This window comes from Dama dama, chromosome 17 (genome assembly GCF_033118175.1).
Source record: "Dama dama isolate Ldn47 chromosome 17, ASM3311817v1, whole genome shotgun sequence".
Taxonomy (NCBI): domain Eukaryota; kingdom Metazoa; phylum Chordata; class Mammalia; order Artiodactyla; family Cervidae; genus Dama; species Dama dama.
The window spans coordinates 36,959,444-36,984,958 of record NC_083697.1 but is presented as its reverse complement, the minus strand read 5'-3'; the positions used below and the strand labels follow the sequence as shown (position 1 = coordinate 36,984,958).

At 40.9% G+C, this 25,515-nt stretch overlaps 1 protein-coding gene and 1 non-coding gene across 2 annotated transcripts in view; one reads left to right on the top strand and one right to left on the bottom strand.

Moving 5' to 3' along the window:
• GRID2 (glutamate ionotropic receptor delta type subunit 2) overlaps positions 1-25,515 on the top strand; it is a 1,497,839-nt gene that overhangs the window by 1,451,991 nt on the left and 20,333 nt on the right. The gene's annotated exons all lie outside the window — the stretch shown is intronic.
• On the bottom strand, positions 22,425-22,496 carry TRNAE-UUC (transfer RNA glutamic acid (anticodon UUC)). Its single transcript has one exon. It is a non-coding gene; the product is annotated as a tRNA-Glu (tRNA).

Genomic DNA, 25,515 nt, shown 5'->3' with positions numbered 1-25,515 from the left:
GCGGAGGAGCCTGGCAGGCTACAGTCCATGGGATCACAAAGAGTTGGATACGACTGAGTGACTAAACCACCACCACCAATTTTTATATTGGGTGGTAGGTTTATATGTAGTTACACATTATGCTTTTTAACTTGTATATATATTGCATATATTCTTTTGTATATATCAAATATTTTATAGTAAAAATGTTTTGAAAAGATTTATATACCTAACTCATGATATATACTGTTAGAAAGCCATCAAAATAACCCAAAGTTATATGTCATTTTTCTGTTCTATACTGGATTATCTCTTGATCCTTTAATCAAAGCTAGGTAATTACCAGGAAAGAGACTGTGTGGATAAATGAAAGAAGAAACTGAGAGAGGAACCAGTGTGGAGATAAGAAGGATAAGAATTGTTATTGGTCTAGTTCTCCAGTGGGGGAGAAAGACATCGTCACTGTAGGATGTTCTAGGGTCCCTGAAAGAATGTCTGAGAGCTAAAGCAGAGGGCATTAAGTCAGTGACAGGCTTAAAGATCCACTGATAAAATAGCAAATTCTATTAGTATATTTTAATCTATGGGCTGGAGATACAGGCTGCAACAAGACTGAAAACCTATAGGTTTAGGTTAGAGTTTAGAAAAGAAATGCAGAAGACTTCTGGATTCCCAAGTATTGCCAGAATCACACCATCTCTGTGTTCCAACCATGTTATCTTTCTTCTTCAATACCATTTCTCCTGCCTGAGACATTCTTTTCTCTTCCCCTGCCCTTTATTATTGTTGGTGTTTATTCAGTCACTAAGTCATGTCCAACTCTTTGCCACCCAAGGAACTGCAGCACGCCAGGCTTCCCTGTCCTTTACCATCTCCCAGAGTTTGTTCAAACACATGTCCATCAAGTCAGTGATGCCATCCAACCATCTCATCCTCTGTCACCCTCTTCTCCTCCTGCCTTCAGTCTTTCAGGGTCTTTTCCAATGAGTCAGCCCTTTGCAACAGGTGGCCAAAGTACTGGCGTTTCAGCTTCAGCATCAGTCCTTGTAATGCGTATTCAGGGTTGACTTCCTTTAGGATTGACTGGTTTGATCTCCTTGCTGTCCATGAGATTCTCAAGAGTCCTTTGTTGTTAATGCCTATTAATCTCACTTCCTCGCGCATGTGTGCTCACTCAGTTGTGTCCAACTATTTGCAAACCCCATGGACTGTAGCCTGCCAGGCTCCTCTGTCCTCCTCCTTTTGCCAGATTTTCCTGGCAAGAATACTGGAGTGGGTTGCCATTTCCTGTTCCACGGGATCTTCCTGATCAAGGAATCAAACTCACATCTCTTGTGTCTCCTGCAATGATAGACCAATTCTTTACCACTGAGCCACCTGAGAATCCCCAACACTTCCTCAGAGAAGCATTTTCCAAAGCACTAGGCCAGGCTAGGGGGTTCTTTTGAAAGCCCTTTACAGCACTCTATACTTTGATTCCTGATACTCAGTCCATGTGTAAGTAAATGTTCATGCTTAACATCTGTCTCTACAATTGTGTGTGGGTGCAAGTTTCCAGACATCAGAAACTGTGCTTTCCTGTTTACCCCTGTCCATCTAGGCCTAAGACAGAGCCTGACACATCAGAAGTACTCCAGAAATATTTATATTAAATTTATGAATGAGGAATGAGTGAATGAATGAATAAATGAATTTGTTGTCTCTGGACCATCCAAGCAGGTATATCTCAGAGACAGAATTATCATTCTGAGCTCAAATGAGAGATTAGGGCTGGCAATGAAGATTTAAGAGTCACCAGCTTCCATGTGGTGATGAAATTCATAGGGGAGAATAAATTTTACTCCTATGAAGAGTAAAATTGCACAAGACTGAAGACAAACAAGGAATGTGGATCCTGTGAAAGTAATTCAGAAACTTGCTCAAAAGTCTGGTGCAATCTGGATAGTGATCAAGAGCTTAGATTGTTTTACTCGAACAAACTGACTTTTAATCTTTGCGCTAGGAACTCCCCTGGCTGACTGGTAGGTTAGGCTTCTGCGCTCCCAATGCAGGTGGCCCAGGTTTGATCCTTGATCAGGGAACTAAGATCCTGCATGCCACAAAGCACAGTCAAAAAAAAAAAAATCCCAGCTGCAATTCCTACTGTGAACCGAGTAGGTGTCAGAAGCTCAGCAAACCAGAGAAAGCTGAGCTGCCCGGAGTCAGAATAGCTGCAGCAAGAAGTCAAAAATGAGAGTAACAGTCAAGTAGCCAAGCCTTTATTTTTTTTTTTATTATTTTTTTTTTTAAAGTCTTTTTTTCTTTTTTTTTTTTTTTTTCCAGTGGGTTTTGTCATACATTGATATGAATCAGCCATGGATTTACATGTATTCCCAATCCCGATCCCCCCTCCCACCTCCCTCTCCACCCGATTCCTCTGGGTCTTCCCATTGCACCAGGCCGGAGCACTTGTCTTGTGCATCCCACCTGGGCTGGTGATCTGTTTCACCATAGATAGTATACATGCTGTTCTTTTGAAATATCCCACCCTCACATTCTCCCACAAAGTTCAAAAGTCTGTTCTGTATTTCTGTGTCTCTTTTTCTGTTCTGCATATAGGGTTATCGTTACCATCTTTCTAAATTCCATATATATGTGTTAGTATGCTGTAATGTTCTTTATCTTTCTGGCTTACTTCACTCTGTATCAGGGGCTCCAGTTTCATCCATCTCATTAGGACTGATTCAAATGAATTCTTTTTAATGGCTGAGTAATATTCCATGGTGTATATGTACCACAGCTTCCTTATCCATTCATCTGCTGATGGGCATCTAGGTTGCTTCCATGTCCTGGCTATTATAAACAGTGCTGCAATGAACATTGGGGTGCACGTGTCTCTTAAAATCCCTTACTACAGTAGCACAAGCAAGAGGCTAAATGGGAAAAAGGGCAACCCTCTCTTTCCCTCCTCGCCCAATTTTCCCACAAGGAATGCTTCGCTGGCCAGGGATCGGCTATATCAGCATAGATGCTGGGTGGTCTTACTGCTGGGGGGTCCCTGGGTAAGAGGCTCCCAGTGTTTTATGGACCTGGGGACTAGGGAGAGGGTGAGGGAAAAGGACTAGGAGGGGAAAGGCGCTGAGAAGTGAGTCAGGGTGGGGGAAAGTGCCCTCAGGGTTCCTCCTCCTTCTCCCAAAAGGAGATTTCAGCAGAGCAGCCGGAGGGAGGCTCCCGAATGCGGGCACTGGGCTAAGGATGCAGAGATGCACCGGAGCGTGGCCAGCCCCGGGAAGCTGAGCCCTCACCTGCAGTTCCCCGCCGAGGCTGCAGTATGCTGTCTGTACACCAGGTCTGTTGTCTCAGAGGGTACCTGTCCTCTGCGAAGCCTGCAAGGTAAAGCCTTCATACCTGCCTGTCCTTGGCCATAGAAATGACTCGTTGGTCTTTGGTCAGGAGACATCATCCTCAGTAAGTTTCCTTCTTTTTTAAATTTTTTGGAAGGTATTTTTTACGTGGACCATTTTTTAAATAATTTTATTGATTTACTTATCCTTGATTGTGCTGGGTCTTTGCTGCTGCTCCGTAGGTTTTTCTCTAGTTGGGGCGAGGTGGAAAGGGGGCCGCGCTCCAGCCACAGGGCCCGGGCCTCTCACTGCGGAGGAGCACAGACCCCAGGGCACTCGGGCTTCGGCAGTTGCGGCTCCCACTTGCAGATCACCGGCTCCAGAGTTGCGGCTCACAGGCCCAGCTGCCCCGTGGCATGTGGGACTGTCCCGAACCCGAAACCCAAACCCATGTCACTTGCATGGGCAGGCGGACTCTCCACCGCTAGGCCACCAGGGAAGCCCTCAGTAAGTTTCTCGAACTATACGTCTCGGTTTCCTGACCTACTCCCACCTCGTGGATCGTTGCAGAAACTTCGCTGTACGCCTGACCTCTCTGCCCTGCTCCTGAGAACAACACAGGAGCAAGTCAGATGGGAGGGAATTCACTGGGGATAAGAGCGAAAAGGCCAAGGAGGCCACGACTGAAAATTAGCTGTTTCAGTCAACAGTGGAGTCATTAGTGCCCTCAGCAGAGTAATTTCCCTGGAGCAAAGACGATGAACTTCAGAGTGCAAAAAGTGATGAACAAAGGCGAGGTACGGAGGAGAGAGAGCAAGTACCAAGTAGTGTGAGGCGAGGCTGGTGACCCTGAGCGTCTGTATGCAACTGGTGAAGCTAGACAAGGAAGGCCAGGAAAGAGACGTCCCGGAACTGAGGCTGAGGCCCTCTGATCTGGACCCTGGGCGGAGGTGGCTGGTGTCTTGCAGGGACACAGCGCGGATGAAAGCGCCGAGCGGGCCGTTTGGAGCCGCCTTCCAGGTGCAGGCTTTCTTTCAGGATCCTCCCTTTATCCTTTATTCTGCCTAAATGCCCGTGCACTTTCCATCACCACCAGCCCTCTTTCTATTCATCTGTCAGCTTTCATCCCCCAGAGTCTGAGCCGTGAGGGCCCTCAGTCCTGTCGGCTCACTGTCTCTATAGCAAGCTTCAGGGGCTGCTCACAAACTCCGAAATATCACAGGTTCATGTTCACATGGGAATCCAGCAGGGAGCGGTCTCTTCTCTCCTCCTGCCCTAACCACGAATAAATGCTACAGAATTTATTAAATATTTGTGCTTTCTGAGGTTGGAGGCAAACTGTGGTTCATCTCTAAATACTAAGCCTTCAAGAGTAATCAGCTGTTAATTCCAAAGAGACAAAAAAACCCATCAAATTCCGCCTATGGTCCTAAGACCAAGGAGGCATGCTAACATGTATTCACAGACTTTCCATGGAAAATGTGGATCCGTGGCCTAGTGAGGCCCATGTAATGGGATTTATTACACTTCTTACATGAGACTATTTCCAGGCTTTCAGGTACATTTAATACAAAGGCTTTTCCTTGTACTAAAACACCAAGAGACAAATGAAGCTCAGTAACCCTTAAAGTTGTAGCTTAGATCAGATTTTTGCATGAGAAAGGATGCAGAAAAAAGCAGCAGAACTACTGTAAACTATTACATGAAATAATTTATATCATGTTCAACTCAGTAGGTTTACGCCTGTTGCCATTTCTTGGCTGTTTCTTGAATAGGCTATCATTTTCGGCCTCTGCTTTTTTCAGGAATACATTTTATTTCAAAAGCAAGATTTTTCCTGGCACTCAACTCACCCATGACTTTATCGTTGAATATTTTTTAATGTTAATAACTCAACTCTTTTGGGGGCTAAAATGGCCAAGGCTCTTTTATGTTGTTGTTCTTATTTTTCCCCCATCAAGCATTCTGACTGCTGCTGTCAAAATCTGATAATAAATGAAGATTTCTCCCACAGTGGACCTCTTATAACCATGGCAACTCCATCAGCAGCTAATGGCCACATTGCAAAAATGTTTTTGAAAAGGACAGCTTCTCACACTGCTGTAGTACAAATGTCCTTTTCTTACCTTTTCTTCATAATGACGCTAAGAAAATACACCCCAAGTAAACATTTGCTTTCTCATGCACATGTGGGGCCACGTTTAAAAAAATGAAGAATGTGGGAGAAACACTACAATTAAAAGGGAAAGCTCTGCTTGAAAGTAGGGAAAGATGCAGGTGATTTGGCAGCATTAACAACATATTTTTACTACATTTACAACTGAAATCAATGTGCTTATTGATTCCTAAGGATCTGAGGGGTTTTATTGCTATTACAACACCCCACCATCAACCAGAGAGGATTTCTAGAATGCTTGTTTGAGATTCATCGTATTTGTCTCTCTGAACAGTTGGTCACTTTTAGGTAATGCAGCTGTGTACATCGATGTACAGATGATGCTGGATCTTGTTTCCATAAGATGGGCACTTTTAGACTCTTCTTTATGTCTTGAAAGAACCCCAAGCAGAATCAGCATGTGGGTCCTTCAGCTCGCCTTGCATGTATTCCCATCGTACCAAAGTAACAGGAATTCTCTGCCTGGGCCCTGCTATGAGACACTCAAAGATGCTCTGGCTTTCTTGTTTACAAGATAGTCTCAAAATAGACTATTGGAAAAATTTTCCCTAAATACCTGCTTCCAGAGTAGCCTCCCTATTGAAATAAAGGAGGATATTTTCCACTCTAATTTCCAGCAATGAAAATACAGACATTTAGATAAATCTATCTCTCTGTCTCTACCTAACTAGCTACGTATATAAATATATATCCATGGAAAAGGATTTTCCCAAATCCCAAAATAATTCAGAGATGTATTTCTTTTTAATTTTCTTTCCACTATTAATAATGATCAATAAGTATCCACAGATTAGAACTCAGCATCAAGTTTCCAAATGTGGCAGATTTGTCAGTGCCATTTGCACTGCTACCTGGTAGATTTCATCAATGCATAATCCTCACCCTCTGAAGTTTTCAGCAGTGAATGATCTGTGTAGGGCTGACATAAGAGTAAGGATGTCCCAAGCCAGAGAGGAAGCAGGAAAGCTAATTTCCATTAACCATTACTGCCATTTGGATTTTACCTTACCCAAAACCATTTTTTTTAACTTTTCCCAAATGTATTCACTCTATATAAAAGTCCTTTAATCATGTGAATAGGCTTAAGAGTTAAGACCTCCTTAGATCTGCATCAGAGCTCTGCTTCTTTCTACTGGGAAACTGTGGGCAAGTTATTCAGACTAGCTTAATCCCAAGGCATTAATTTGTAAAAACCAGGCCGATAATAGCTCTCCCTCAGAGGATAGCTGGAAAGAATAGTTGACTTAACACGTATGAGAGCACCCAGCTCTATAACTGGAAGAAACTAAATTCTTCATGAATCATTTTTCCCCTTTCTTTTCTCTCTTTACTGACTCTCGTTCTTGCCTGTTCCTTAAAAGAACTAGTCATAAGATTAGGCTCATATTCCTGATTTGCTCATCTATTTTATAAGCCATTTTCATAGGTGTGTAAAATTACTTGCTTTCTGCTAAGATTAAGAAAAGTTGAACTATAGACATTGCCAGACTGTCAGTAGTTTTTTGTTTTTCTTAATCAAATAAAATGTTATAAAATATTATATCTATGAAGTCACTACCATAAAAATCTCACAGCCTTTCTCAAGTAAAATTAAATTTGAAATCACAAAACATCGTTTCCTTTTTAAACTGGATTCACCAAGTTTCTGCAGAGGGATTAGCTTGGAGAATCCTGTCACTGACAGCCCAGACAATAGGCTGTAGCCTGATCTTATTTATCTTGGTGTGGGAGTGTATCAGGCTAGTAGGAAAACAAATTGTAACAAATAAAGATGTCAGGATGCTCTACAGGAGGTTTATTTTAAATCTTTTTTTAAAGGCAAACTTCAGAGAAAGTTCAACAAAAAACATTGCCAACAATTAATTTTTGCCCTGACAAAGAAACTTTCCTCCTTTGGAAGATAGCAGAATAAATGTGAAGCTTTTAATAAAAACTTTTGTATGGCTAAAAAGCAACACTAAACATCAATAAATAAATCTTTGCCACCAATTCATTTTGAAGTCCTGTCATCCAAGTGTTGAATACAATGATGCTGCAATATGCAGGTATAACTTTTGGAAATACCAATAGAGTCTGAGTTTATGAAATACCCCTACCTGTCATCTTGAGACTAAGATGCTCTGTCAAATCACAAGCATTTGATTGTCAAATCAGAGACCAGGGCCTCTGGCTCAGTGAGAGGCAAAGGGTGAATGATGAGTTTGGGAGGAAAAAATAAATGAAGAGCAGAGGAAAAAGAATATTGTTCTCACACTAAGTAAATAGGATCAGTGTACCAAGCTACCATTTCTCTAAGTATTCATTTGATTACACAAAGGAAATACTATGTTTGTCCAGTGTTTCCTAGTTATGTCAGGCTTTAGTTACTCAAATAGAATTTTTCCCCTTCTGTCATTACTTCAAACTCCAAAACATAAGATAACCTGAAAAAAGTGGCATGTGTACAACCGACAATTAACTTCTTTTTTTTTTTTCATTTGGTGGCCAAATCTGTTGGAAGAAGAAATAAAATCACCAACAACTTATTTAAGTCCTTCTATTTCCTAAATAAGGAGTCCTAGATACAAAAAATCTAATATTGCTTCCCTTGGGAAATGTACTTTAATTTGCATTAATATACATAGGCCGGGTTTTTTGTAAAAACAAAGAAAATGTTCCCAGATCAAATTATGATTTAAAATATAAAAAGCTTTAAATGATAGGTCCTTTTAGAGAATATAAGCACATTTTCTTCATAGCAATGTTGGCAGTAGGCCTGGTCAATAGAATACTGCTTTCTTCTATATTAATTCATTTGGTAAAAACAAAGTTAGGATGGGGCAACCCACTAGTCCTCCATCGTGAAAACCTAAAATGTGTTACTTGTTCTCAGCTAAGTATTGAGGAACAATAAGCATTTCCTTTTCTATCTTTTTTGCTGTTGTTGACAATGATATCCATTGACATATTGCTTGTATTCAGTGCCCTGCACCTCGAGAGAACCAACTCCACTGAGAATGAGGAAAAGAAAGAGAAGTAAAACCACCTCTCAGTTTAGAATAATCTGAGTGCTGAAATCATATTTCTGTTTAAAAAAAAATAAAAGGCATTAGTTGTCTAGGGGAAAATGCTGTTTGTTAAACACACTTTGATAGTACTTTCAAAAATGACCTTTCTTAGAGGTTCCTGAGCTTTCCTGTTTTGGCCAAAGTTATTGTGTAACATTGTATAACAATGATTAGCATATAGTGCATGCTCTGTTGTGTCGGTTGTGTCTGACTCTTTGTGACCCCATGACTGCAGCCTGCCAGGTTCCTCTGTCCATGAGATTCTCCGGGCAAGAATACTGGAGTGGGTTGCCATGCCCTCCTCCAAAAGATCTTCCTGACCCAGGGATCGAACCCTCATACCCTGTGTCTCCTGCGTTGCAGGCAGATTCTTTACCACTGGGCCACCGGGGAAGCCCCTAGCATATAGTAGTTACTCAATAAATAATAAATCAGTGAGCATGACCTAAGAGAAATGTTGTTTATTCTTCAAGACCAAAACCAGCATTTACTCTTGTGCTAACACACTGCCCTAAGCACCCTATAAATGTTATAAATATTACTGTTATACTCCTTGTAACAATTCCAGGGAATGTGTTTATTATTATCTTCATCTTGCAAGTAAGGAGATCAGAGCAGAGAAGCTGTTTGTCCAAAGCCACACGGACGATGATTGTGGAGCCAGACAGTTGAATTCTGGTTCCTGAGTCAATGCCTTAATTCCCATTCACCATACTGCCTCTGTATACTATTTTGCAGGAGTTAGTCCTGCTCAAATTGCAGTTTGATTCACCTCTATTAAGCTCCTGAAAATTATCTTGGTAGGCATTCAAAATATGAGGTAGTCTAATGGGGCTTCTAAAATAAGCATGGATTTCTCTCTCCCCTTTCACTTGATACTCTCTGCCAATGCAAAGGATATTGAATTTTTTCTTTAGTAGTTTAGATTTGTATTAAATCTAAGAGAAATAGAAGCCCAAAGAGAATAGCTCTAATTTTTAGATTGTGTTTATGGTAAACCTATAGATTGGGTTCTTTTTATTGCCCTTGCATGCATGCTAAGTTGATTCAGTAGTATCTGACTCTTTGAGACTCCATGGATCACAGCCACCCAGGCTCCTCTGTCCATGGGATTCTCCAGGCATCAATACTGGAGTAGGTTTCCATGCCTTCCTCTAGAAGATCTTCCCATCCCAGGGATCAAACCCAAGTCTCTTACATCACCTGCATTTGCAGATGGATTATTTACCACATTCTTTACTGCCACCTGGGAAGCCCTATAATTGCTCAGATTTGCTTTAAAAAAAATTATTAATGAGCTCAAAAGCTGAGACTGTGGATGAACTTTGATTTAAGGAGCTTAGAAGGGCCACCAGATCACTGTCATCATTGAGGTAATGGATTGCTCTTTGGAGTCAGACAAATTTGGGGTTGTATTTTTGCCCTGCCACTTACCATCTTGTGTGGCTTTAGGCACATATATAATTTCTCAGCACCTAATGATCCTTAGCTGTAAAATGGAGATAATAGTGTAATTTCTTAACATTATTTGGAGAATTTTGTACATGGGGTCACAGTAAAAGCTTGAAAAATGTTATTTCCTTTTCTTCTATAGTGATGCTATTATGACTGTAATTATCTTTCCAAGTAAAATAAAGGCTGCATGACAAGTTATCTCTGTCTGCAAATTTCCACAAAGAATTGTTATAAGATACCAAAGATTTTGTCAAGTAACTTTCAATAACCTTGATATATATGCTCTCCCTACATGTATATTCTATATTTAGATATAAGGGATAGAGTGGATTGCCAAGATCCTACCTTCTGCATCTTAAATCTCCACCACTACTTTTGAATTAGAAAAAAACACAAATGGTATTATCACCAGAAGGTCACATTTAAAATGTTTGAATTTCCATTAGCATGTTAAACATTAATCAAATGTTTCAGGTTATTTAGTTTAGATAATAGAAGTTTTCACCCTGTAAAGGCACTTTTATTAATGTTTCCTCCACTGGCCCTTGTTTTGAAAGATTTTTATCTCTCAAGAAAACTGAATTTTCCAGTAATACTTATTTTGGTCTTCATTTTCATTCATTGAAATCATATGTGCATACACAATCAAGTTTCTTATCAATATAAAACCACTAATGTTTCTACACTTAGTCCATGTAATTGCAACAAAAAGCAAAGAACCTTGACAGATTCATTCTTCTTTATAGTCTTCTTGAAGTTTAATTGTTGTAAATTGGATTAATTTTATCAATATTCTGTTTATATCTCTGATGAAAAATTATGTATCCCAGTCCTGTTGGTATGGCCATATGACTTGCTTTGTTGATATTTATCAATAGTTTCAGGTAGAATCTCTAACAGAAGAGCCTTGAGCTGAAAGCTAAAAATTTAATATATACTAGCCAAGCAAAGAGTGAAGAGAACTTATTCTAAACATAGGAAACCGAGCCTTTGGTAACAGAATATAGAATTCAAGCCTTTATGTCAGTATAATTAGAGTGCTGGGCTCCCCAGGTGGCACAGTGATAAAGAACCTACCTGCCAATGCAGGAGATGCAAGAGACTTGGGTCCGATCCCCAGGTCGGGAAGATTACCTGGAGTGGAATATGGCAACCTCCTCCAGTAATCTTGCCTGAAAAATCCCATGGACAGAGGAGCCCAGCAGGCCACAGTCCACAGAGTCTCAAAGAGTTAGACATGACTGAGCAGGCACAGCTAGACTGTTAGACAGTTGGAGTGTGACGCAGGCTACAGTGATGGGAAGGGAGTCAGATCACCCAAGCTGGCTGGTCATATCAAGGATTTTGTATTTCATATCCAGTGCAGTGTGAAGCTACATATGGGTTGTATGTGTGTGTGTGTGTGTGTGTGTGTGTGCACGTGCGCATGTGCACACATGCATGCACATGTATGCTCAGTCATGTCTTACTCTGTGACCCCGTGGACTTTAGCTTGCCAGGTTCCTCTGTTCATGGAATTCTCCAGGCAAGAATACTGGAGTGGGTAGCCATTCCCTTCTCCAGGGGATCTTCTTGACCCAGGGATCGAACCCGAGTCTCTTGCATCTCCTGCATTGGCAGGTGGAGCCTTTGCCACTGGACCACCTAGCAAGCTACATAAGGGTTATAAGCCTAGAAATGACCTGTGCTTAATCACTCAGTCGTGTCCAACTCTTCGCAACCCCATGGACTGTGGCCTGCCAGGCTCCACTCTCTATGGAGATCCTCCAGAAATGACCTAATATGGTGTAGGTTTGTAAAGAGTTCTCAGGATTTCATGAGCAGAGTGAAGTGAGAGGGAGATAATGGAAACTTTTAAACCAGATGACAAGCTACTGTGATAATCCAAGCTGGAACTGATAATGGCTTGACCCAGAGCAGTAGCTATGGAGATGCAAGAAGTGGATGTATTTTATATGCATATATATGGGCAGATTTACTAGATGCTCCCATGGACGGAGGAGCCTGGTAGGCTGCAGTCCATGGGGTGGCGAAGAGTCGAATACGACTGAGAGACTTCACTTTCACTTTTCACTTTCATGCATTGGAGAAGGAAATGGCAACCCACTCCAGTGTTCTTGCCTGGAGAATCCCAGGGACGGGGGAGCCTGGTGGGCTCCCATCTATGGGGTCGCACAGAGTCGGACACGACTGAAGTGACTTAGCAGCAGCAGCAGCAGCAGTGTATTTATGCATAATAGACTAATGATAGAATATGGACATGAAGGAGGAAAAACTGAAGGATGATTTTGGGATTCTAGATTAAGTGACTGGATAAAAGAGACTCCATTTATGGTGAAGGGGATGACTTGAGGATGTGTCCCTTTGTAGAAGAAAGTCGAATATATTCAGGCTGAGGACACAATGTAGAGAACCCACTGGGCAGTTGGTGCTTAGAGAAGCCATCTGGATGAGTGACAACAAATTTGGATTTATATCATATAGATGGTATTTAACACTATGAGAAATGAGGTGATTTTAAAAGAAAGGATAGAAGGAGAAAAGAACAGAAAAGCACCTGGGACACAGATCTAAGTAACCCTGATATTTGGTCAGAGTATGTGTGTGCTCTGTCGTGTCCAACTCTTTGCAACTCTATGGACTGTAACTTGCCAGGCTCCTCTGTCCATGGGATTCTCCTGGCAAGAATACTGGAGTGGGTTGCCAGTTCCTCCTCCAAGGGATCTTCCCGAGCCAGGGATGGAAACCACATCTCCTGTGTCTCCTGCACTACAGGTGGATTCTTCACTGCTGAACCATCGAGGAAGAAGAGCAGAAATTTTTAGTAAGGATGGAATAATTGCTTCCTACTGAAAGCACTTAATATCCTTAGTTCTAAGGCTCTAGGACCTATTTCTTTCCTAAAGGAGAACAGCCCTGGTTAGGTTCTGAGCCAGGCAGTCAAAAAGCTGGAGACTGGCCCCAGGGGAGGAGGGAGAGAGCAGGTCACAGCCTCCTCAGGGGCTTGGAGAAACTTCAGCCACTTCACAGTTGTTATTTAAGACAGACATTTCTTTATTGCCCATGAAGCTTCCTCTGTATACAAGACATTAACTAACACTGTATGTTTCATTTAACATCCTAGTAGGCTTCGGCTCTGTTAATCTCTTCCTAGGAGCTACAGCAGCAATTTGGGTCACTTCCACAAAGAAGGTGTGGTTTCTTCAACTCTCACATTATGGTCCAAAAAGTGATCTTTGTGTAGAAATCATCTTATTTTCCCCTCATGCCACACAGAGCAGTTTCAGTTTCCTCAAACTGCAGATTTCACTCTGCTTATAGTTGCAGATTGCCTGTTAAAATTCCTAAACCTAAAGGGGAAAAAAAGTTGAGATTATCCCAATTTTAAGGAGTAATAAATTAGGCATGCTGTCTCCAGTCTGGTCACTTAACCTTCCTCGACTTGATACAAAGCACAAGCTTTGAAGGACTCCTAATTTGGAGGAAAAGTAGTCACTCTTCCCTAAAATGATACCACTTCTCTCACCCAAGCCTGCTAAGGGAGCCGCCCCTAGAAACATGTATTTCAGGAAATTCACCCCATAGGAAACATGTTGGTAATTGCCTCCAACCCTGGCCTGTTTGACACAACACGAACCCCTCTGATTTTCCCTTGGCTATATCAACTTATTTCTCTGCCATAGTCTGCCCTGGTCTCCTTGCCCTAGCCAGGACTCCCAGAGAGCAGAAGTCATAATGCCTAATAAATGCCAAGAGCATAACAAATATTAGTTCCCTCCTCTTCTGCCTAGCTGCAAGCCTGCATCTCAGTTGACCTGATTACTCTCCTAATTCTGAGATGTTATAACTGCTGGTAATAAAATCCATTATCATATTCACTGTTACATTTAATAATCATAATAACTCTATAAAGTTCACCTTCATGAAGATGTCATCCTACCTTCTGTTAAGGCAGAAATTTTCTTGAGAGGTAGGTTTTAAGTTACTTTTTTTTTATTGGAGTATAATTGCTTTACAACGTTGTGTTAGTTTCTGCTCTACTACAAAATGAATCAGCTATAGGTATACAAATATCCCCTCCCTCTTGAGCCTCCCTCCCACCACCCTAATCTACCCCTCAAGGACAGCACAGAGGACCAAGCTGAACTCTGTGCTATACGGCTGTCTGTTTTACACATTGTAGAGTATATATGTCCATGCAGCTCTCTCAATTCATCCCACCCTCTCCTTCCCCCGCTGTGTCCACAAGTCTGTTCTGGATGTCTGTGTCTTTGTTCCTGCCCTGCAAATGGGTTCATCAGTACCATTTCTCTAGCTCCCACGTGCATGTGTTAATATAGGATATTTGTTTCACTTTCTGACTTACCTCACTCTGTATGACTCTTGACTGAAGCTTTATTCATTGAAATATTTACTTCAGAGTTCAGGCAGCAGCCCTACCAAGCAAAACCTTGGGAAACTGTTGAGAACTAGCCTCTCCACTGTCTACCTTTGGGTAGACAGCTCTCTAATCCACGTAGAACAGCCGTCTCCTTTGGCTACTTCCATTGTCCCCATCACTTTTCTTTAAGATAAGGACTTTTAGAGATGTTATTCAGGGTCAGTCTGGCTATAGTCCCAGCCTTGGATCTTTTGAGACAAAATGTGTAGACATAGATGTTTATTATTTATGCTACTATCAGACGACTGGTTGTCTCAAGGTCTACAGGTGGTACCTGAACTGTCGTAAAATCAGAAATCTCATTTCCCAGGTTAGCATGCCTAGATTTCTAACAGGACAGAACAATACAGTCATAATTCACTTTGCTATATAGTTTAATGGGAGGGAGCAAGGGGAGAAATTTTCTATTCTAAGGACCTGAATTTTAGTCTTGGTTCTTATTGTTTTAGTCTTTAGTCTTATTGTTTGTGGAAGCTTAAGTTTTCAGAGCTTCAGTTCATTTTTCTTTCTGTTCTACTTACCTAAAAGGAGTAGTCATAATGCCGAATTAAAGTATTTGGAAGCAATGGAAATATAAATTACTGATAATTTAGTGATTTTATAATTTCAACCAACTTCTTCTGCATGTTAAGGCTTATTTTAGTTTCCATCTCACCCACGCTTTGCTCAAAAAAAAGAGAATGATCTAGATCAGTGGTTCTCACACCTGACTGATTTCACCTGGAAAACTTTAAAATATATAAAGATACTCAGGTTCTACTTACCAAGGTTTTGTCTCAGTGAACATGGATATGGGCCCAGGGAGACTATAGTTTTTTTAAAGTTTCTCAAGTAAATTGCTACAGCTTTTTTGGAAGGAGTTAGCAATGGGTGTTAACCTTTTTTCCCTAAGACCTAGTAATTTTACTCTTAGAAATTTATCCTTGTAATGTACTTGAACACATGTAGAAAGATATAGATACAGGGATTCTTACTACAGCTTTGTTTATACTTTAAAAAACCATTTGGGTGTCCATCAATAGGAGACTTTAAGTAAACCATGGCATGTCTGTACAGTTGAATGAAATGCTGACTTTGGCAGATGTCCAAGGCATACAGTATTCTTCAGTTTTAAAAGGCAAATCATATAACAGCTTTTTCATATGATCTTCTTAAGTATAAAAAGTGCTTATGATGTGTACATATTCATGTATAGGTTTATAAAAGTTACACATTGAACTGTTAGTAAAGTCAAAACTGAGAAATAAGTTTGGGAAAGAAAGCAAAGGAAATGTTGAACTTTTACTTTTTGATGTATACATTTCTTTTTATAGTTTTTTTTTTTTTTCTTACAGCATGAAGGTATTCCATTAAAAAAATCTCCAGATGAACTTAAAAAAAAAAAAAAAAAGATCCCCAGGTGACGCTGATGAGCAGTCAGTCCAAAAAACTACTGATTAAGAAGCATGTTAATCTCCTCTATCTGTCCTCCTTTATTACTACTCTTATCATTTTAAGCTATTCTTCATGATGTTCTGCATTTTATCATTGTCAGTTTTATCACTCAGTCGTTCCTGAATCTCCCTAATATATGTCCCAGGTACGAATTTGTTCATTCATCCAGTTTATGAATATATGTGTGTTCAGTCACTCAGACATGTCTGACTCTCTGTGACCCCAAGGACTGTAGCCCGCCAGACTGCTTTGTCCATGGGGTTATCCAGGCAAGAATACTGGAATGAGTTGCCATTTCATTCTCCAAGGGATCTTCCTGACCCAGGGATCAAACCTATTTCTCCTGTGTCTCTTGCATTGCAGGCAGATTATTTACCACTAAGCCATCGGGGAAGCCCCTTTATGAATATATACTGAGTGTTTATGCCCAGTAAGTGCCAAGTGCTGTTCAAGACACTGGCAACAAACAAGACCACAAGCCCTGCCCTCATGGACCAAACACCCTAACTTTGAGCCTCTATCCCTTCATCTGTAAATTGGATATATAATTTCAAATATATTTTCTCATAGGGTTTTCTGGGAATGAAAATAAATAATGTATGTAAAGCAACATAAAGTCTAACATCATAGAAGTGCTGGGTAGTTCTAAGCTATAGTACTTTTCATTGTCGTCATCATCATTATTTTTTCACAGCCAACTGTTTGATGCAATGTAAATTTTCTGGGGGAAGAAACCTACAAAAACTAAATTTCACATCGAGAATTTTATTGTTGGTGTTGTAAACAATTTGAAGTCCATCTGCTTTAGTAAACCACGGCAGATTTTAGAAGGCTTAGAGAAAAACAGAGCAGAATTCAATGCAATAAGAGGGAAAATGTTGCCTCCTAGTTATTGAATACATTCCTCAGCCACAGAACTCTAATTTCCTCATTTCAACAAAGTAGATTACACAGCAGAGGCAGATGCATGTTTATAACAATATATGACACTTTGTTCATGTCAGTGAGGATGAGGACCTCTTTTGGGGGTGAGGCTACCAAAGAGCAGTGAGTGACCCCTTAATCCATGAGTGGAAACCACAGTTTGGGAAGCTTGGGAAAGGAACTTCCCTTTAAATTTGCACTTGGTCTTTAAAAAAAAGTATAAAACACAGGCTAAGCCAATCTGAGCTTCTCTTTTTGTGTTGACTCAGAAGCTCAATATGGAGCCACGTTCAACTATTCAATTAAATGTATTGTTTAAAAAAAACAAACAATTGTATTTTCAATTATAGTGAAGATGAAAATTGCAATTGCTTTAGCTGTATATGTTTGGTGTTTTTTTTTTTTTTTTTCCTTTGCGCTGTTCCTAACAAAGCTAAGTCTTCTTTCAGCAAAGAAAAGAAAAACATTAAACAGTGATTGTTAATGGACGCTCTGGCACGGTCCATCCCCAGTTAGGTTAGTCTCCCCTGCAGTGACAGCAGGACCTTGATTGTCTGGTCCTATCAGCTCTGAAAAGAAATCCCGATAGAAATACTGAGAAAAACTCCACCTGTCTTCACCAGTGCCAAATAGAAATGCAGAGAGAGAGCTTTGGAGGAGTAATAAGGAGTAGTTTTAATACTTTGCCAGGCAAAGAGGGGACACAGCAGGCTAGCGCTCTCAAGACTGTGCCCTCCTTCTCAAGACTGTGAAGCTAGAAGACGTCTTAGAGTTTTAGGGTGGAAAATGAGGGAGGATGAGAGCCGATATACTCTTGCATTCTTCTTCTTCTCCTGGGGGCATTGAGATCATTAGGGCTGGTGTCAGGTGATTCCAGAACAGGTTCTGGTGGCCCTCAAGGTTATCTTCTGTGACCTTCTTTCTGGAATGAAGAATGCTCCCAGAGGAAAGGAATGTGAGGAAGTGTCTTGGAGACAAGTGCATAGTACTGATACAACTTTAGCTACAGGGCAATCATTTTCAGAGTTTGACTAAGCAAGAAAGAGAAGAGGAGAAAGAACTCATCTGTAGGTTAGATGGGTCGAGAGAATAAATGCTCAGTAAGGGCTAACATGGGCTTCCCAGGTAGCCCTACTGGTAAAGAACCTACCTGTCAATGCAGCAGGGGTAAGAGATGCAGAAGAGATGCGAGTTCAGTCCCTGTGTTGGGAAGATACCCTGGAGGAGGGCATGGCAACTCACTCCAGTATTCTTGCCTGGGAAATCCCATGGACAGAGGAGTCTGGTGGGCTGCAGTCCATAGGGTCGCCAAGAGTGGGATACGTCTGAAGAGACTGAGCATGCAAGGGCCAACATAGTGGGTGTGCCTCGAGTGGTCTCTGCTACAGCAGGTGTAAGTGAGCAGCAGGTGATGTCATGCCAAAGGACCAGAATATTCTCCATGTCTTTTGTATATTCTAAAAGCTAATGTCTAATTGAGAAAGAATAAAGGGCCAGCAATATCCTGAAGTTCATAGACCATAAAAATTATTTTCTTGTGGATAGGGGGATTAGCTGAGTATTCACTCAACATTTTGTAACAAAATGCCTAGTGCTTATTTTAGGAAATAGCTACACAAGGGAATACAATGCAAGGGCTGCTCTTCAAGAGCTGTGTTGCTACAATGAGTCACATAAGGCCCTGGCAAACGGATGCTTTGTTCCATGCCTTATGTATGGAGCCCTAGCTGGGTTCCTCAGATGACTTGATTAAGTAGTAGCCACAGGTAGAATAGCCAACTGTCCCAATATGTATGGGCCAATGTACATTCTGGAGGTAGTGGTGGTTTACTCACTAAACCAAAAAAGAGTCATGCCCAACTCTTGCCACCCCATGGACTGTGGTCCTCCAGGCTCCTCTGTCCATGGGATTTCCCAGGCAAGAATAGTGGACTGGGAAGCCTATTCCTTCTCCAGGGGATCTTCCTGACCCAGGGGTCACACTGAGGCTCCTGCGTCACAGGCGTGTTCTTTACCGCTGCACCACCAGGAATTCCCTAATAAACATTTTGTTTTCTACAGATTCTTGAACCTCAGGTTTTTTCATTTGAGTTGCAATCATCTCAGGAACTGTTGTATCAAGGTATGTTTTCACTGCTGGATTTACTCACAGTAGGACTACCAAGATGTAAAGAAAAAAAAAATGAATGAAAAAGACTCAATGCATTTTGGTGGTGTCAGGAGAGGAAGAAATTTTCCTCAGTCCTTCTAGGTTCTTCTGGCTGGTCTAAGAATTAAATTGACATGTGTTAGATTAACAGAAGAAAATTGCACGAAAAGCTTAATAACATGTATACCTGGGAGAAACCCAGAAAAACCTGAGTGAATCACAAAAATGGCTGAAACCTTCACCTTTACTACAAAAAGAGGATATTGGGGGTAATTGTTTGGGACTTCAAAGGGGAGGAAGGCAATTCACGTGAAAATAGAAAAGCAAATGTTTGGTAAACAAATGTGGGCTGAGCCTTGCAAAGACAGTGGGACCCAGTGGACTCTGATCTCTTGAGGCCCTGCCAGCTGTATTCTTTGCAGATGTCTCTGGTAATAGGTATATCCCAGAAACAGACCTCTAACCTAAATTTTTGTATGCAGTTATGGGAAAGGCCAAAGTTTTTTCCTGAGTCTTTTGGACCTTTGCTGTTTTCAGCTGGAAATAATCTGCACACTAAGGAGACATTTTGGAGTAGCAAATTTTGCTCCCCCCATGGTAGTCATGACAACTTTACTTTGTGTTTGTGGAGAACATTATTTAAACCAATCAATGCAGTATATTACAATAGATCATTTTCAACTAAAATTTTTTCTTCAGACCTTTTCTGTTATGTAGTGAGGCTATTTCATTTGCTTAGTCTAGTGATTAAAATGGACTTTTGGTCTAGTGGTTATATTCATTGTTATTATTTGATTTGATCAATTCTGTTTCTCACTTGAAAATTGCCTAAGAAAGTAATGCTCTTTGATTGATGCAGATGTTGGCAAAAAGTCCCAAATTTTTCACAAGGGCATAGAAGAGATTATTTTTTCACTCTTACCTTGTTTGTGTGTGTATATATATGTGTGTGGATTATGTAAGACAAGAGTCTATCCTTCTCAAGCTATATCTCGCAAAAGGTACATAATCCTTAAAAAAGGAAAAAAAGCAGCTATGACATGACATCCATTAGCTCTGATCATAACACTCATCACACTTCTTGATAGATGTATCCAAAGTTCTGTTATTCCACAGAAGTAAAGTAGAAAGCAATTGTTTAAAAGCATATGTAATTCAGTAGGGAGCCAAAAAAATGCCTCTGTCTGTAAATAACTTTTTCTTCCATTCTGCTCTAACTATGAAAGCAATTAATTTGTAACAGAGTTGGAAGACTATTCTCAAATATATATCTTCTTCTGACCCCCGGGATCTCTAAGCAAGTCATTATAGACCCCACAAATGACTCCCATGTGTAGCTCTTCTCTCAGCGGCAATGTTAGGTTTTGTGACCATTCAGTTAATGCCAGTCTCCCCTGGCCGTGAGGCTGTATGCTTGGTGAGGGCAGGGAGCGTCTTTCATTGCCTATTGTTGTTCCCAGCACTGGCTTAGTGCTTGGCATGTAGTAACTGCTTAGTGATTACTTGTTAAATGAACTTTATGCCATATAAAGTACTTTGGAAAAAAGTGGATAATCACCCTTTGACTTAGTCTTACTCTTTTTATAAAGACTATTCGCCTTATATACCAAAAAATTGCTATTCATATCTGTTTTTCAAGTAGAGTGTTATATGTACAATGTTTTAAGTCATTCAGAGAAATTGCATACTAAAAATCAAATTTAATTTGTTATATTATCAAGTGTAAAATTACTAAAGGTTATCTGCTGTTTGAAATCATTTGTCCTAAAAATATTTTAAAAATTGAGAAACTTTATTAATGTTCACAGTGTTACCGTGAGGTAAGTATTGCTTTTCAGGCTGCAAAGGAAATGTCTCCTACTCTATAGAAAAGACTATTTGGTTATGTTGGTTGTTGGATTGGTAGGTTTTCTTGGGTGTATGATGTCTAACAACTTAAAAATTGTTTCACAACTGTTTAGAGAAATCAGTAAGAATAAAAAGCATTATAACCAAGAGCATCATTTATTTACCATCAAGAAAAGATGATCTATAAATGAATCACAATTTCACCAAAACAATAATTGAGTTTCTTCTGAAGTCTGAGTTGAGACACTGTATAGAGATGCTGTGAGGGTCTGTATCTAGAGTGAGTCATCACCTAAGAACTTGGTAACTGATGTACGTAAAGAGTGTCATGGGCCTCCATCCTAATTATAAGCATGGTTAACAGTTTGTTTGTTTGGGATTTTTTTAAGTGTAAATTACTGCTGTGAAAAGCAACATCAATAGAATGTTTTAGAGTCTGTAAGACTCTACAAGCTGAAAGGCAGAATAGAACTTTGGAGCAAAAACCTCTCTCCATCATCCAGATTACTCTTTGGGGAGCACTGAGGAGACCAGTTGTAATTAGTTGGAACTTGTCTCTGAACAGGATTCTGAAGCCACTTCTGCCTAGGAGAAAACTGCCTAAAGAGGTTAAATGATTATAAGCATCTAAACGAAGATTTTTTTTTTTAAGGCATGTACATAAGATAGCAAGCATCCTTCCTTCAAAATGCCCTATGGTTTTTCCATTTCCATTATTTTTTAATCCCCTAAAATAACTTCAGTGTGTGCCGAATGACCCATTCTACTGCTTGCAAGGTCTGACATAATGTAGAACCTGACAGAGGGAAGGACACTAGGTGAGGCGGAGTCCTGAATTACTTCTTTGAGATTTTTGTTGTTTTGTTTACTTTTCTGCCATGTTAAAGAAAAAGCCCAGAGGAAAACATAAGTCACTGTGATAAATTTATTGTATCTTCATATTTCATTGTAGTTGTCAACGAGTTCTTGCCAAGTAATGACTGTTAAGTAAACCAGAGCAACTACTGGATAAAGTGTGCTTCAGCTCCAGTCATACTTGGCCTCAACTCAAAATATTCCCTTTGCTGACAGTTTTCTTCACTCTGTTAGGTGGATTACCTAAAGTGGGCAGAGGCAGGGATGCCAACCTTGTACTTTTCCTTAATTGTGTGTGTGTGTGTGTGTGTTTGTATGTGAGAGAGAGACAGATAGAGAGAGAGAGATTGGTGAGATTTTTAATACCCTTTCAGTTTTATTTTAAATTTGCATTTTGGTATTGTTCAAAATGTACTAGTTTTCTCTATGATACAGGGCTTTCAGAGGTTTGACCAAATTAGAAGACAGCTCATCAAAGTTACAAGCTGTAAAGGAAATAATCCTTTACAAAATAAGGTATGGATCAGAAAGGAGGGAGAGGTGTGGTTGAGATGATTTTCAAGGGGGAAGATGAAAGTTTAGTGACTGATAGAGTAATAGTCACAGTTAGTTTCCATGCTTCAAAGAGCTGGCCTGTCAACCATCTCTCTTTTTCTCACTCTTGGAATCAAGTAAATGAGGGGGAAGGGGGAGAAGACGGAGTGGCCCTGAGCAAGTTAATTCTGTCATGGTTTGGGGTGTGTTTTGGGGTTGGTTTGTTTTTTTTTTTTCTGCATAGCTTGCCAGATCTCAGTTCCCTGACCAGGGATTGAACCTGGGCCACAGCCGTGAAAGTGCCAAGTCCTAACCACTAGACCACCAGGGAATTCCCTAAGTCATGGTTCTTCAATGAACCTCTATAAGGATCTCTTTCTAAGGCTGTATATTCTCCCATCCCCATTCCAAAAATAAAACAAACCCCAAAACAACAGTCTTAGCTGCATGACCTTACAAAAAATACCGCACTTGCCTGTTCTGGGTTTCTTAATATCCAGAAATGAACATAAAATCGGTAACAACCTCAGAGAGAGTGGTTTTAAGACATGTAAGTGAATCACTGTAAAGTGAACAGGGCAAGTCAAGAGGTGGGTGCTCAATAAATGTGAGAAGCTATTACTATTATTACTGCCTGCAGCCACGTGGTAACCACATATCTATAGTTTTCCCCCTAAATTTTACCTTTTCTTCAACATAGTGATTGATTCATCCTATGCTTGGCAGCTCAGTGGTAAAGAACCTGCCTGCCAGTGCAGGACGTGTGGGTTCCATCCCTGGGTCGAGAAGATCCCCTGGAGAAGGAGATGGCAACCTGTGCCAGTACTCTTGCCTGGGAAATCCCACGGACAAAGGAGCCCGGCGGGCTGTAGTCCGTGGCATTGCAAAGAGTTGGACATGACTTAGAGACTAAACAACAATGTGCAGACTACTGTGCCAAGTACTGCCGAGCACACAAAAATCCCCCAGACACGACCAGCTGACCTGAGGAGCTTGCAGTCCTTTGGAAGAAGTAAAACAAATCACTTTAACAAGAGTCCCTAAAAATCGTAAGCACTTCTACAGAGAGTTCAAAAGACAGATAAATCAGTGATTTCCCCCAAGCCAGCATGATTATATGGAATCTCCTGAGGAGAGTGCAGTTTAGAAATATTGATTCCCAGATCCCAGCCCTGAATGAGTAAATCAGAATCTCTGGTTTGAGGACTTCCCTGGTGGCTGAGTGCAAATTCGATCCCTGGTCAAGGAGCTAAGATCTCACAGGCCTCGTAGCCAAAAACCAAGACATAAAACAGAAAGGATGCTGTAACAAATTCAATAAAGACTTCACAAATGGTCTAAATCAAAAAAAAAAAAAAAAACTTAAGAAAAAAAAAAGAATATCTGGTTTGTAGCCAAGGAAATGCAAGTGATTTTAAGGCTCATCCAAGTGAGGAATCCCTAGAAGAGTCACATAGAGGTGGACATCAAGGCTTTCTGTTAAAAGTAGCCTAGACCAGGAATGGGGACACTTTCTAAGAGTCAGAATGAAGGAGGAGTGATGTCACTTAAAAGTCATGAGGATGTTTCTACCCAGTGGCTTAATCTCAATAAAGTAGGAAATAAAAGTCCTCCACTGAGAATTAGACAGGGGTAAATTTGATAAAGGGTTGGACACATATGGGGGCTTTCCTGGTGGCTCAGATGGTAAAGAATCTGCCCTCAATGCAGGAGACCTGGGTTCGATCCCTGATTTGGGAAGATCCCCTGGAGAAGGGCATGGCAACCCACTCCAGTATTCTTGCCTGGAGAATCCCCATGGACAGAGGAGCCTGATAGGCTGCAGTCCATGGGGTCACAAAGAGTCAGACATGACTGACTGACTAAGCACACTTGGACACATATGGAGAAGACTGGAAGAATTGCCGTGGGGATCTGTTACAGGGATAACTACAGCTGAATTAAGCTGAGGGTCTATTATGTTGCAATATTTCTTACTGAATTTCCAAGTCCAGTTTACACCTTGGCTAAGGTCGTACTTCTCAAGCCCCCAAGAGTTTATACAAGTGAAAATGGACTGGCATTGTCCATACAGGCACATTTTTAATATTACTGACAATAAGATCAAGTATTGTGAATTCTGAGTATCAATTTGACAATTTGGTTGCCTCTAGCTAGTATAAAATCTAAGAAACTGATCTCATGAAATGTCTAGGATTCAGATTCTCATAAATAACAACAAATCTCCCCATTGTGTTCTCTCTTGCTCTGTGGCTGGCATCTGAATATATGAACTCCCTAAGGGTGAGAATAAGACTTCATAATTAAACTTATGTTGGTGTTGCTTTTCATGTATTTTTCTCTTTGGTGAGCGGACTATTTTATTCCTCTCATTTTTCCACATCAAATTCTCAGTGCTGTAATGGGCCTCCCACAGTTCCAGGCAGTTATTGGTTCTTGGGGGGAAAGGCTCCTGTGGTATTATTGATGGCAGCCTTCGTGGGAAGGACAGTGATTTACTAAGTTGCTCCCCGTGCAGCTGTGAATTTGCTGCACGGTGACGGCCTTCAGTGGCCCCCTCGGTCTCAACTTGACAAGAGACCTAGGGAGTGATCTAGTTCTATTGAAATGAAAGTGTCCTCACCCCGAATCATATTCTGTCCCTCAAACTAAAACCAGGTCAACGAGAGGTTGGTAGAAACACGGTTAAGAACATAGTGAATGATGACCCTGAAATTGAGACTGTCCTTGCTGTCTCCACAGGGCCTCTGAGCCCTGGCTTGGCCTCCTAAAAGCTTCATGCTGTCTCCCTCACCACCTTCCTATTTTCCTAGGCTTTTCACAGCTGCCTGCTTTGTCACCCACAGTCTCAATCCTCCACACTTCGGCATTCTGTTTTCTTTTCTTGGCTAAAAGATCAGAATGGACATTGGACCCTAAGCATCGCTGCAGGTTTGGACTTAGTCCTTGTCTGTGGCAGTGCTCGGTTCTGAAAAGGCAAAGGGGAAGCCTAGAGCAGGTGGACTCCACAATGTCATCATGGGGGATCCACGTGAGTCTTTATAGTGATTATAATGATAGCTACCTTGTGTCAAGAGCTTAATACATGTCAGATGACATGCTGAGCACTTTGCAAAGACAAATACAACTTAAGATTGGAGTTATCTCATTAGAAAAACTGAAGCTCAGAGAGGTCATATCCCTTTGCCAGTACCAACACAAGAGGTAATGAAATGAGGATTCCACTCATTTGTCTAACCCTAATACTCATACTTTCAACTGCTACACTCCCGCCCCTCCAGAAATCTCAGCCCAGAAATTTGTTCCCTTCCTTCACATGTCCTAAACCCTGATCTGTATGTCACTGTCAT